Raw genomic sequence first — 12,001 nt, 5'->3', positions numbered from 1 at the left:
CTGCCTCTGCCTCCCGAGTGCTGGGATTAAAGGCGTGCGCCACCACCACCCAGCTCCTTGGCATTTTCTATGTAGACAAGCAGGTAATTTACCAAGAGCTTAAGGGCCAGCAAAATGGCTGTATGGGTAAAGCACTTGCTGCCAAGCCTGACAACCTGAGTTGGATTCCGGGGACCTATAGGATGAAAGGAGAGAACAGATTCCTGAAAGGTTCCTCTGACCTCCACATACGCCACACATGCATGCACACACTCTTGCTCACATATGCATCTGCACACTCACACACATACAAACTAAATAAAATATGATTTTTTTTAAGTAAAAAGCTTTACTTTCTACTTTCTAGTCACATGGCTTTTTCCACTCTGTCCTCCTTGCTTTTTATTTTTATTTATTTATTTATTTTTTGTACTGGTCAGTACATCTAGTGTCAGGAGGAACAGAAAGGGCAAAAATAACCATGTTTTTCCTTGTTTCTGATCTTAGGGTGGAAGAATCCATCTTTCAGCATGGGTTGGCATTTGGAGGTGTGAGGTGGAGTGAGGGATTTTGTGGGGACAATTCAGGGACTTGGATTGGATGTGATGGGTTGAGGTGTCATTGTGAAGAACAGGCAGCTGGAGATGGGTCTGGCAGGTCAATGGCATACTGTCACCACCTTGATGAGACCCAGTAAGAATGCCCGCGAGGGAACAGGGCATGGAAACGACATGACGGGAGCCCTCGGAGAGCCAGGCTAAAAAGAACCGTGGGGGTTTTCTTCCTCTTTGTCTTCTTTTCTTCCCTCCCTCCCTCCTCCCCTTCCACCCTCGGTTCTAGACGGAACCCAGCCTCACACAGGCTAGGCAATTGCTTCAGTCCCTGAACTCCACTCTAGGTGGGCCCCCAAAACTTTTCTTTAACTTGGTCAAATGGTCAAAGCCTTACGGCAAAACTTTACAGAAACCATTATGGAGATCACCATGGCGGATTCCCTGTTAACACTGGCTTAGTACCCAGCAAGCTCTTGTCCATAATAAGGAAAACATGTCGGTAATAACGCCTCCTCTATGGCTGTGCTGTATCAGTAGCAAAATTAGTTGTCAAACCTGCAGCACGGACAGAACTTGAGGAAGGATCCCAGAGGACCAAACACTGTGGGTGGCGCAGGGAACAGGGATAAGGAGAAAAGGGAGTGGACGCGGAGCTACCGCACTTGGGGCCCGAGAAAGAGAATTCATTCCACCCTCTGCACCTAGTGTCCAAGACAAAGGACTGAGGGGGCCACTGAAAGGACTCGGGCAGCCTGCATGGTTAGTCTGAGGGGCCAGAGTCTCTTCCCTCCAGGGTGAAGCTCTGGGAACTGCAGATCCAGACAGTGAAGGTCTTTGCACATTGAGCCTGAAAGCTCACCGTCTGCCCGGGATGCTGAACTCTAGTCCCAGGGCCCCACATTAAGAAGGCTGTGTGACACTGAGCACTGCAGACCCAGAAAATCCTTCAGCCTCCTGCCTCAGCTCAGACTCCTCCCCTCCCTCACTCCAGAGGCTTCAGGCAGCTCAGGGTGGGGGACTCTGCTGGGCCTGGTCTGGGTGAGTCCCGGTTGCCTGCCACCCATTGTCCCATAGTCCCCTTCCATTGCCTGGTCTCTCTGCCAGGCTTCCAGCTACGTGATCTGACTCTTTAGGACAGGAGCGCAATGGCTCTGGCTGGGCTCTGGCTTCGGGTGAGGAAGCAGTTACTTGGCAAGCCAGAGGGAGGCTGAGTGGCTGGGCCGGGGCCCTGACAATGGCATTCTGAGGCAGTGGCTCCAGAGTTTGGCAGAACGCCAGTCTCCAGCTGGTGTCAATAGAGCCAGGACAATCTGAGAGACCGGGCCGAAGATGCTCATTCCCAGGCACTCTGTTGCCTCCCAGCCGTGGGTATTCCTGGCCTTACATCTCAGTTCAGAAAACTGAGCTAAGATCTAACCAGCTAGCTGACAATCACATACACACCCAGGCTGACTCCGCCGTCTCCTTCTCCAGGGGACTGTCCTCTTCTGGCCTCAGTTTCCTCAAGACTAGTGTCCACCTTTCTTCTGTCCCACATGAACAGTCATTAGGGACAGAGCACTCAGCAGGGACAGGAGTTAGAATCTCCTACCTGAGTGGCCTGGCCAGGCGACAGGTGAAGAAGCATAGCAGGCCCAGGGCCAGCATGAATAGGAGGAGGCTGCCAACCGCCGTGACCACCATGTTCAGGGTGGGTGACAGGAGGGCCATCTTGAAGTGAAGCGAGCCTTTAGATGTGGTTGTCACACAAACCTGCTGACTCTGAAGCCCGGGGGTTACCCCTGAGCTAATCTCAGGGGATTAGGCAGGAAGGAGGAGATGGAACCTACAAATGTCCCCTCCCCCACTCCAGGCCTGGGTTGAGGTTGTGGGCAGGGCTACCTGATGCTGCTCATTCAGCTTTGCTCCTCCACGCCTGACCCCAGAACATTTGCTGAGCACCTGCTGTATACCCAACTTAGTTCTAGGTTCTAGAGAGATTACTGAGCAGCCAGTAAACAAGGCACCTACTATGTGCCAGGCACTTTATAAGATAAAAGTAAAGAGGGGCCAGGGGTGTGGCCCACATGGTCGAGTGCTTGCCTAGCGTGCAGAAAGCCCTGGGCTCCATCCACATCACAGCATAAACCAGGCACGACGGTGCTTGCCTGTCATTTCAGTACTTAGGAAGTGGCAGCACTTCCACTCCACTATTGTGCCGGCTAGTGTTAATCGTCAACAGACTTTAGAATCCTCTAGAATGGCCTTTGGGTGTGCCCATGGGGGGCTATTATGATTAAATTGAATTTCGAAGATCTGGTGGCACCATTCCCGGACTTGAGTCCTGACCTGGGAAAGATGGAGAAGAACCAAGCATTGTGTGTTCACCTGATTCCTGATGGTGGGTTCTATGCCACAGGCTGCTTCAGGCTCCTCCTGCCATGGCTGTGATTTACGCACCACAACGGACGGCACCTTGAACTGTGAGCTAAGATTAAACACTTTCTTTCTTAAGTTGCTTCTGTTGGAAGACCTTACCACAGCAACAGCAAAAGGAACTAAGACTTCTACATAGCGTAGCTAAGACAACTCCATAGTTAAGCTAAGACAGCTCCATAGTTAAGCAGCCTGGGCTTCATGAGACCTTGTCTCTGGGGGCTGGAGAGATGGGTCAGTGGTTAAGAGCACTGGCTGCTCTTCCAGAGGACCCAGGTTCAGTTCCCAGCACCCACATGGCAGCTCACAACTGTCTGCAACTCCAGTTCCAGGGGACCCGAAACCCATGGTAAAACTTTTAACATGCACACACACAAAGATCCTGTCTCTGAAAACCAAAAGTTAGAAAATTAATAATCAATAAAGCTCAGAAAGAAAGGAAACCCTGATGGGGTCCTCACAGAAGCTGTTGCCCACCGTTCGCAAGCCGGAGAGACGTATCCAAGTCCAGAATAAAGTACCTACTGTGTGTCCAACACCATCTGACCCGTTTACAGATGAGGAGACAGGTACCATGGGATGGATGGAATCTGAACCCCAATCTGCCAGTCTCAGAACCAGAACAGCACCAAGCCTTCCAGGCCCCAAACTGGCAGTTTCCTGAGAATCCACATGGGCTGGAGGGGGAGCTAATGTTCACCCGAGGGGACTGCCTGCCCCCAGCTTGCCTCTTAAGGCATCCTGTACTATGGCGATGATGGTCCCCCCTCACAGATTGAGAAACGTAGGCTCTGAGTCTCTCAGTCCCCCCAACAACATGTGCACATGCGCACACAAAATATATACATAAAAACATAATGAAAATTTTGCATCTGACTGCGCTGTTGGGGGTTGTGAGCATTCCATGGGTGGGTTTAAAGGGGCACTGGGTAAGATGGGTTTTCTGGAGGGGTAGATGTACTTAAGTTGAAAAAGAAGAGGCAGACATGGGGACATACACCTGTAGTCCTGGCACTCAGGAGGCTAGTGACTCCATGTCCTCCAGCTAGCCACCTTCTGGGCCCCAGAGGTGCAGCTCAGGTCACATCCCTGCCAACTGGAATTCAGAGCATTCCCTGATGCAGAGAGGCTGGGGAAGACATAGCAGGGACAGGGGTTTCCAGAAGCCACTGGGCAAGGAGGCGCTGTTGCAGGTTGGCTTTAGCTGCAGGGGCTCAAAGGGGACCTGGGACCTGCCTCTCCACCAAGGCAGGTGTCTGTGATGATCCTCGCTGCCCAGGGCGTTATTCATCCACAGATGGAATGAATTTCATTCATTCATATTAAGGGCTCAGGAAGAGACACGTGCTGGTGGGAGTGGGCTGCGGTTAGATCCGAGAGGAACGGCTCTAGATGGCGTTAAGTCAGACAATGGGGAGAGGGGGACGGAGCAAGCTTCAGGTCTCCGGTCTCCAGGTGCAGATGTCCCTCCTGGGCAGGAAACTGACACACAGGAGGACAAGATTGAAGGAGGGAACACCGGCCATCTGGGCACACCCCCAGCCTTGGTACAGCTGTATACTGCCCTTCCTGTTCTGGAAAGTTCTCTGAAGTCTACCCAAGGACTCCTCTTGTTGCCTTTCCATCTCCCCCTCAGCTCTGCCTGCCAACTGCCCTCACCCCAGACCCTGCCAGGCATCACCTTCTAACACAGCATGAGCGTCTCTGCCCTTGGGCAGTCTGTGGCTGGATAAGCCCGTGCAGCAGCCAGGAGGCAGGCAAGGCCTGCCAGGCCAGCCAATAGTGGGTGTTGGAAGAGGCAGCCTGGCAGCAGGAGGGTAACACTGGGCCAGGCTGCCAGGGTGAGCCTCGTCTCTGCCCTTTAAACTGGATAACTGAGGTAAGAAGTCTCACCCCTGTATCGGGTAACTCCCTCGTAGAGTGGGGTCTGAGAAAGATTCGGGGCTGCCCTGAAGATTCTGGACATTTTACCTGTTGCATAAGGCTCAATCTGAACTGGGGATAGGCAGGCGTGAGGGTTTGTGGGGCAGAAACAGCTAGGAATGCAGGAAAGTAGGGGAGACAGAGGGGAGCTGCATGGACACGTGTGCGCACACAAACACACACACACACACACTCACGCTCACGAGCCTGCCCGCATGCCTGCTCACCTGAGGCCAAAATGGTCTTTCCTGCCCTAAGTGTTCGAAGCAAAGTTCAGCATTCGGATCGAGGAGGTCACAGGTCCCGTTCCCTGGCCTGTCTCATACACACTGGGAAGAAACAACCTCTAGGCAGCATGAGGCTCTGTCCCCTTAGAGGGGACAGACTATTCAGGGTAGTCTTGGAGGGAAGGTTGCCAGGAGGTCTGGCAGTGAGGAGAGGTGAGAGGAACAGCCAGGAGGATCGGCAGCTAAGAGGCAGGACGCGCAGTATTTCAGTCAGGGACAGTGGCCAAGCAGGCAGCAGGTGTCTGATGATAGAGCAGCCTGGAGTGGCCCCAAAGGAGTCAAAGCAGGACCTGGCTTGTGCCTTCACTCATCCACGTCACCAGCCCGATTTCATAAGTGAGGGCATGGCTATCAGAGCTGGAATCAGAAGGCCCAGGGCATAAGGCTCACTTCACAGGGACACCAGACAACCCTGTGGGCCGCAGCCTGTGGCAGGCAAAGGGCCAGTGTGGGAGGAGACACAGGCAGGCTGGGAGGGAGGTGAAAGGTCCAGGGTACCACTTTATAGGAACATAGGCTTCCTCCCTCCCTCAGGCCTGTGAGCCTGGAGGCTGAGCAGGGAAGAGGCTGAAGGCGCACAGGAGCCATGCATCCCTGAGGTGTGTTTCAGACCCCCGCGGCTCCTCCCATGCTGTACCCAGCTCTGGCAGTGGAAATCCCTCCATTACCAGGAGATGTGGCAGTCCTGTCCTTCCTTTCACTACCATCAAACACTGACAGGCACAGAGAGGGTCCACGACCTTTCAGAGTCACACAGTACCTTGATGGGTCTTCTTCCTATTGGAGTTTATTAGAGGTGTAAGCCTGTCTGCAAGGCACGGTGCAGATGCTGGTGTTTTGAAACTCTATGTTACGCACACCGCCAGAGGATAATACATCAAACATAGCATTAGAGAACACTCCTCCCTCATCCTGCCCCGAACTTACAGGGTCTGGCTGTGACGCCCTGGCTAGCTCAGAGAGAGATATGTAGGCAGTGTGATGGTGAAGGTCTTTTATCCCAGAACTTGGAGGCAGAGGCAAGTAGATCTCTCTGAGTTCAAAGCTATCCTGGTCTACATAACAAGTCCCAGGCTAGCCAGGGCTAGTTTTACCTCTATTGACTCATTTATTCCACAATAACCTGCAAGTTAAACACTACAGCTTTTCCCATTCTACAGATGGGAAAACAAGAGCCCAGAGAGGTTAAGCAGCTTTCCCATAGTCAAACAGCAAGTGACCATGTCAGAATTCAGCCTTCTGTGTGGGTGTTTTTCTGCTTTGGTGAGGCCTCTTGGGGTCTGAGTGTAAATTCCTGCAACAGCACCCTGCCTGACTGGAAATGAGCCACGCTACTTGCTCTGCGCAATACATTCGTAACAGGGACCGGACAACACCTGGTGACTCATGACTCAGAATGCACTCTTCCCAAATCTCATTTTGGCATGCTTGCCTTAGACTCCTGTGGGGGGAGGGGTTCCCCTGGCCCCAGAGAGAGATGAGGTTACCTGCCTGAAGTCACATGTTGAGAAAGGCCTAGAGTCACTCCGGGGACAGGCTGGGTCCAGGTCCCTACCCCAATACCCATGGCCAGCTGGACTGTGGAAATCCCATGGGACTTGGGCAGGCTGTGATCCTGGGTACACCCTACCTCTCCCACAATCCCCGGCTTCAGATCACCCCCCCCTAGACCGATGGGAGTCAACGGCTCCCACACTCAGACACCCTTTCCACCCCCAGCTCTGTCCTGGCTGCGTTTCCTCTGGGAGGACCTGGTTAGCACCCTAGACACGAGGCTTCGGACTGTGTGGAGACTAACCTTGAACTTGTGTCATGCTGGGTGGGCCTGACACAGGGAACACACAGAAGCTGGAGGTTGGCAGCTGGGCCCCCACAGCATCCTCTCCGCATTCCAATTGAGCCTGAGACGGCTGTTAGGCTCCCAGCAACCGGGGTGTCAGAGGCTCTCAGCAGAGGGGGCAAGAGGGGCGGGAACATTGGTCTGTGGTGAGCTAATCAAGGCAGGTTGATGCCTCAGGTCTGTCATCTCCGCACTTGGATGGTGGGAGCAGGAAGAGTCAGCCTGGGCTACATGAGCGCCTAACTCAAAGAATTAAACCCACAGTGGGAGGCGGGGGAGAGGCTGTGATCACAGTGACCTCTCTTGCCCCTGTAGGAATGGGGATTCAACAGGATAAGGGACAATGAGGAAAAACACTGTCACCTATTATGATAGGAAGCCAGCAAGGAAGCCAGCACAGTTCTGACTGGTGGATGCTGTCTCTGCTCCCCAGGCACAGAGGAGTGAAGCAAGTTGGTCAAGGTCACACAGAAATAATAATTAGAGGAGAAAGTCTTCACAGGGCACCTACTGTGTGCTTGAAGCTTTCTATGTAATCTCTCTAGAACCCAGTGTGGGCAGAACTCTCAGGCCCACCAGTAGAGAAAACTCATGGCTCCCTCAGCAAGGTGTGGGAGTGCTGGGAGGCAGCCGGGCCTGTTGGACCCCTCACGCAATGCCTTTGGCACCCAGCAGCACCCCACATGGACTGGGGCTGTGACATGGGACCCTACGTCAGCAGAGTCTCCTGGCTTAGCCTGGGCTGGGGGACTGGCAGGAAGCCATGTCATCTCAGGCCACTCTGGCTCTCACCCAGCTCCTCCTGTCTTGAATGTGACCTGCCTCCTGGGGGCACTATCACACATAAGGGTGGGCTAGTGTCCCCGGCCTTCCCTCTCTCCCTGGTTACCATTCTGAGAGAAAGTGAGCCCACGGGGACAACTCTTGGCTGGCCTCCCATCTCCAGCACAGGGGTGATCACTCCATGAAGCTTCCAAAGTCAGCTTATGAGACAGGACCACTTTGGTGTTCTCTGCTGCCCCCGCGGTGACGTGGTGACATCTACTGTCCTATCTGGCTATTCCGAATCCATTCCCCTTCCTAACGGGGACATTGAAGCCCACCCCCTTCGGCTGTTGTGACTGGCAGATGCTGGGACCGTCTCCACCTGGATGGCACGGTGCTGGGAGTGGGGAGTGGGGAACCCCTAAAGGAGAACAATGGCCAGGAGGGCAGACTAGAAACCTCTGGAGAAACTCACGAGTTGGACAATGGCGTCCAGGCCCTGGACGCAGGCATGCCTGAAGCTCACCTCTGAATGGGAGCCAGTTTATTCTCCCACTGTTTGCTTTGGCTTTTCCGTTGCCTGGAGCCCAGACTCTGCCCTCAGAACTCCGGTCCAGAGGGTTTTCCTCAGCTCCCCACACGATAAACAATCACATCTGCTCGTTCACACTCAGCTGGTTATTTCCACCAAAGGGAAGAGAGATGGGACAAACAAGCTAAAGGTGGTTGGACACACTGCTAGTGAACCGCACAGGCACATGAGCCACACTCATGTGGAATCCAGGGCTGTGCGTGGTGATGCATGTCTCTAATCCCAGTATTCCAGAGGCAGAGGCAGGAGGACTGCTGAAGTTCAAGGCTAGCCTGAGCTACAGAGCAAGTTCTAGGCCAGCCAGGGCTATATAGTGAGACCCTGTCACAGAAGAAAGGAAGGGAGGGAGGAAGGGAGGAAGAGAGAGATAGGGAGGGAAGGGAGGAGGGAAAAGGAGGAGGAGAGAATTAAAGGGGATTTCTGGGCAGGACTGCCCATCATGGCTGCAGTCACACACCATCCCACAGGTTGTCATGGGTTCCATTTAACATTGTGAGCCCAGCCCTGGGCTAGGACCACTGGGCCCTTCAGGCCAGGATCAGTCAGTCCCCAGGACTGATACAGAACTGTGTAACACCCATCTCAGAGGAGGAGAGAGGTACAGAGGGGTGATGTGACTCACCCAAGGTCCCTGAGCAGAAGAGGGGGCAGAACCAGCCACTTACCAGATGTGCCTGGCCCCAAGCCTGGGGCCTTTGCCCCTGGTCACTGGGAAGCAGGGGTGGGGCTGGGCCGTAGCTCCTGAGGCTGTTCATTCTGCCTGACAGCCTTCAAAGCAGTTTAAAAAGTTAAAAGAATCAGAACCGCACAGTGTCCTGGGATCCTTGCTTGCCCAAGTGCCCAGGGACTTCAGCAATGCTCTCCCATAGAGAGCGCACTGCTGCCCAGCAGCCTGGCACCTGAGCATCAAATGATTTCCTAGGGAGCCTCTGTCATTGCAGATGAGTCTACTCCTCCACTCCTGAGGCCCAGCTGATGTGGATTTCACACCTCCTGTGCCTCCACATTGTGCTCAAACAATGGCCCCCAGGCTGCTTTTTACTTAACAGCTACTGCCTACCAGGGGCCAACAGAATAGGTTAAACCCCTGTCAGTGGTAAGGCAATGGACAAGAAAATGAACCCTGCTGAGGGTAAGCTAGGTTAGTGAGCAGTGCAGGAAGACACAAGGAGGGAGAGAGGGAGGGAGGGAGGGAGGGAGGGAGGAAGGGAGGGAGACAGACAGAGGGAGGGAGGGAGGGGGGAGGGAGGGAGGGAAGGGCGGAGGGACGGAGGGAGGCTGGGCTCACCAGAACCCATCTCCAGGGCTCTACAGCAGTATCACATAGCTGAGAGACTGCATACATCCGGCGGAAGATAAGAAGGCTCCAGGCTGCATGTCAAGACTATCAAAGCCATCTGCACACGTGTGGGGCACACAGCTGGAGCACACATGTGGGGTAGCAACTTCCAATGGGTTTCCCACACTAGGCTCATCTGGTAGACCCGGTTTCTCTGGTCTTTCCAGCACTCATCCTGCTGATGGTCAAGCTCCATGCTGTACCCACCTCATCCTGCTGATGGTCAAGCCCCATGCTGCACCCCCCCATCCTGCTGATGGTAAAGCCCCATGCTGCACCCCCCCATCCTGCTGATGGTCAAGCCCCATGCTGTACCCACCCCCATCCTGCAGATGGTCAAGCCCCATGCTGTAACCCCCCATCCCGCTGATGGTCAAGCCCCATGCTGTAACCCCCCATCCCGCTGAGGGTCAAGCCCCATGCTGTACCCATTCCACCACACACATGTAATGCAGCAGGCCATGTCTGCTCAAAGCCTTAGTCAATAGGATGCATGTGGAAAGCATTTCCCAGAGGAGCTATTGTTGACTTATTTTTGCAGTATTGGGATGAAACGCAGGGCCTAGTCCATGATAGGCAAACACTATCACTGAGCTATAGAGCTATACACCCGTACTTTGAGGTAGGTACTCATAGGGTCATCCTCATTTTAGGGTACACAGAGAGGTGAAGAGACCTGTCTAAGGGCACACAGCATAGGAGCAGTGGAGCTAGGATTGAGTCTAAACTGTTCAAAGTTCAAGCAGTTTGTTGTCATGCTGGGGTGACTCAGCCGAGGTTTCCGGAGTCACTCGACACAAAAGCACAGGCCTACAAGGGGACAGCCGCAGGCTTTCGGGGCTTTTTCTCAGGAGGATAAAGTCCTAAGAGGTTATGTGACCTTCGCAAAGTCACACAGCCAGAGCCTGAACTCTTAATTCTCCTGGCTTGGTGCTCCTGAGTGCTGGAATTACAGATGTGAATCACTGTACTCGCCTCTCATTCTGGTTTAATTTGCTCGTGTTTTTCTTTTCTGTTGTTGCTTTGTTTGTAATGTTTCTAATGTTTAAAAAGAGCAGACCAGAGGCGCAGCTCAGTAGTGGAGCACCAGGTTCCATGTGCCACTGCAAAAATTAATTAAATAAATAAAGGTGCAGGTCCGTCTCTTCTAAACCGAGCTAGAGTCTAGGGCTGGTGGCTCCAGTGTCTTTGTGATGCTGCTTTGGAGCTCTGGTCACCGTGCTTCAGATGGGGGGGGGGGCAGGCCAGGACCCGCACGCCTTGATCAGAAATGAACAGAAGGGGGCTGGCGACATAGCTCAACTGGCAGAGCGCTTGCCTGGCACACAGGAGGCTCTGAGCTGGATCTCCGGCACCACAGATACAGGGCACAGTGGTGTGTGGCTGTAACCCCAGCACTCAGAAGAATCACAAGTTCTAGGTCATCCTTGGCTATAGAGTGAGCTGAGTAGTGAGATCAGATTGGGCTACACCAGACCCTGTGTTTAAGAAAGGAAGGAGGGAGGGAAGGAGGGAGGGAGGGAGGGAGGGAGGGAGGGAGGGAAGGAGAGAGGGAGGGAGGGAGGGAAGGAAGGAAGGAAGGAAGGAAGGAAGGAAGGAAGGAAGGAAGGAAAAACAAAAAAACCAGTATCAGAGGTGGCTCCTGCATTCCACTCCGAAGTCAACTCCAGATAACATGGAGCAAATGTGACCGCCCAGCTGACTGAGGAAACAGAAGCCCCCAGCAGCCAGTGCTGGGCTTGCATGTGCCCAGAGTGGGGAAAAAGGCTGGGGAAAAGCCTGTTTGAAAGCCAGATTGAGTTCTCTGCTTTCCTTGTGCACCAAGATGTCCATACACCTGGACATGCATCTACTGTCCCTGGACCACCACAGCTGGAAGCCTGGGTTAGAAACGGGCAGTCTGGACAATATTAAAGACGTGCGGGGTCAGAGGAAATAGAAGGGGACCCACACACAGTCACTCCACACATGCCCTACTGTACCATGGCGTACTTTGACCTGAGTGGATGGACCACTTCCTCCAGACTCCTTCCTGGGAAGAGAAGGCGAGGCTCAGGCCTGAGGTATCAGCTGCCTGCAGAGGGAATGGACCAGACCAAACCCAAACAGCAAGCTAGCCTGTGGTCCAGGTCTCTAGCATGGTCTGTCCTTTTCTTGGGGCTGAAGACTAGGGTTAAGCCTACTCCGTCCCCCCAAAACACAGTATCCACAAACCAGGTGAACCCCGTAATGCACACCCAGCTAAAGGGCCAGCACTCACAGATGTTGAAAGACACAGTCATCAGAGACAGCATAGGAATCAGCTGT

At 53.7% G+C, this 12,001-nt stretch overlaps 1 protein-coding gene across 3 annotated transcripts in view; it reads right to left on the bottom strand.

The window, feature by feature from the left end:
• Positions 1-12,001, bottom strand: part of Alpl (alkaline phosphatase, biomineralization associated) — a 56,755-nt gene that overhangs the window by 24,260 nt on the left and 20,494 nt on the right. The window contains exon 1 of one of the 3 annotated variants that reach the window (XM_038334002.1): positions 5,099-5,442. The exons of the other annotated variants lie outside the window; for them this stretch is intronic. The gene's annotated coding sequence lies outside the window, so the exon portion shown is untranslated. Of the gene's footprint in view, positions 1-5,098; positions 5,443-12,001 lie in introns of those variants that run through there. 3 annotated transcript variants of the gene reach the window in all.

The sequence above is a fragment of the Arvicola amphibius genome, chromosome 6, assembly GCF_903992535.2.
Source record: "Arvicola amphibius chromosome 6, mArvAmp1.2, whole genome shotgun sequence".
Taxonomy (NCBI): Eukaryota; Metazoa; Chordata; class Mammalia; order Rodentia; family Cricetidae; genus Arvicola; species Arvicola amphibius.
Note: the sequence above shows the minus strand (reverse complement) of the source record. Positions and strands in the feature narration are given on the sequence as shown.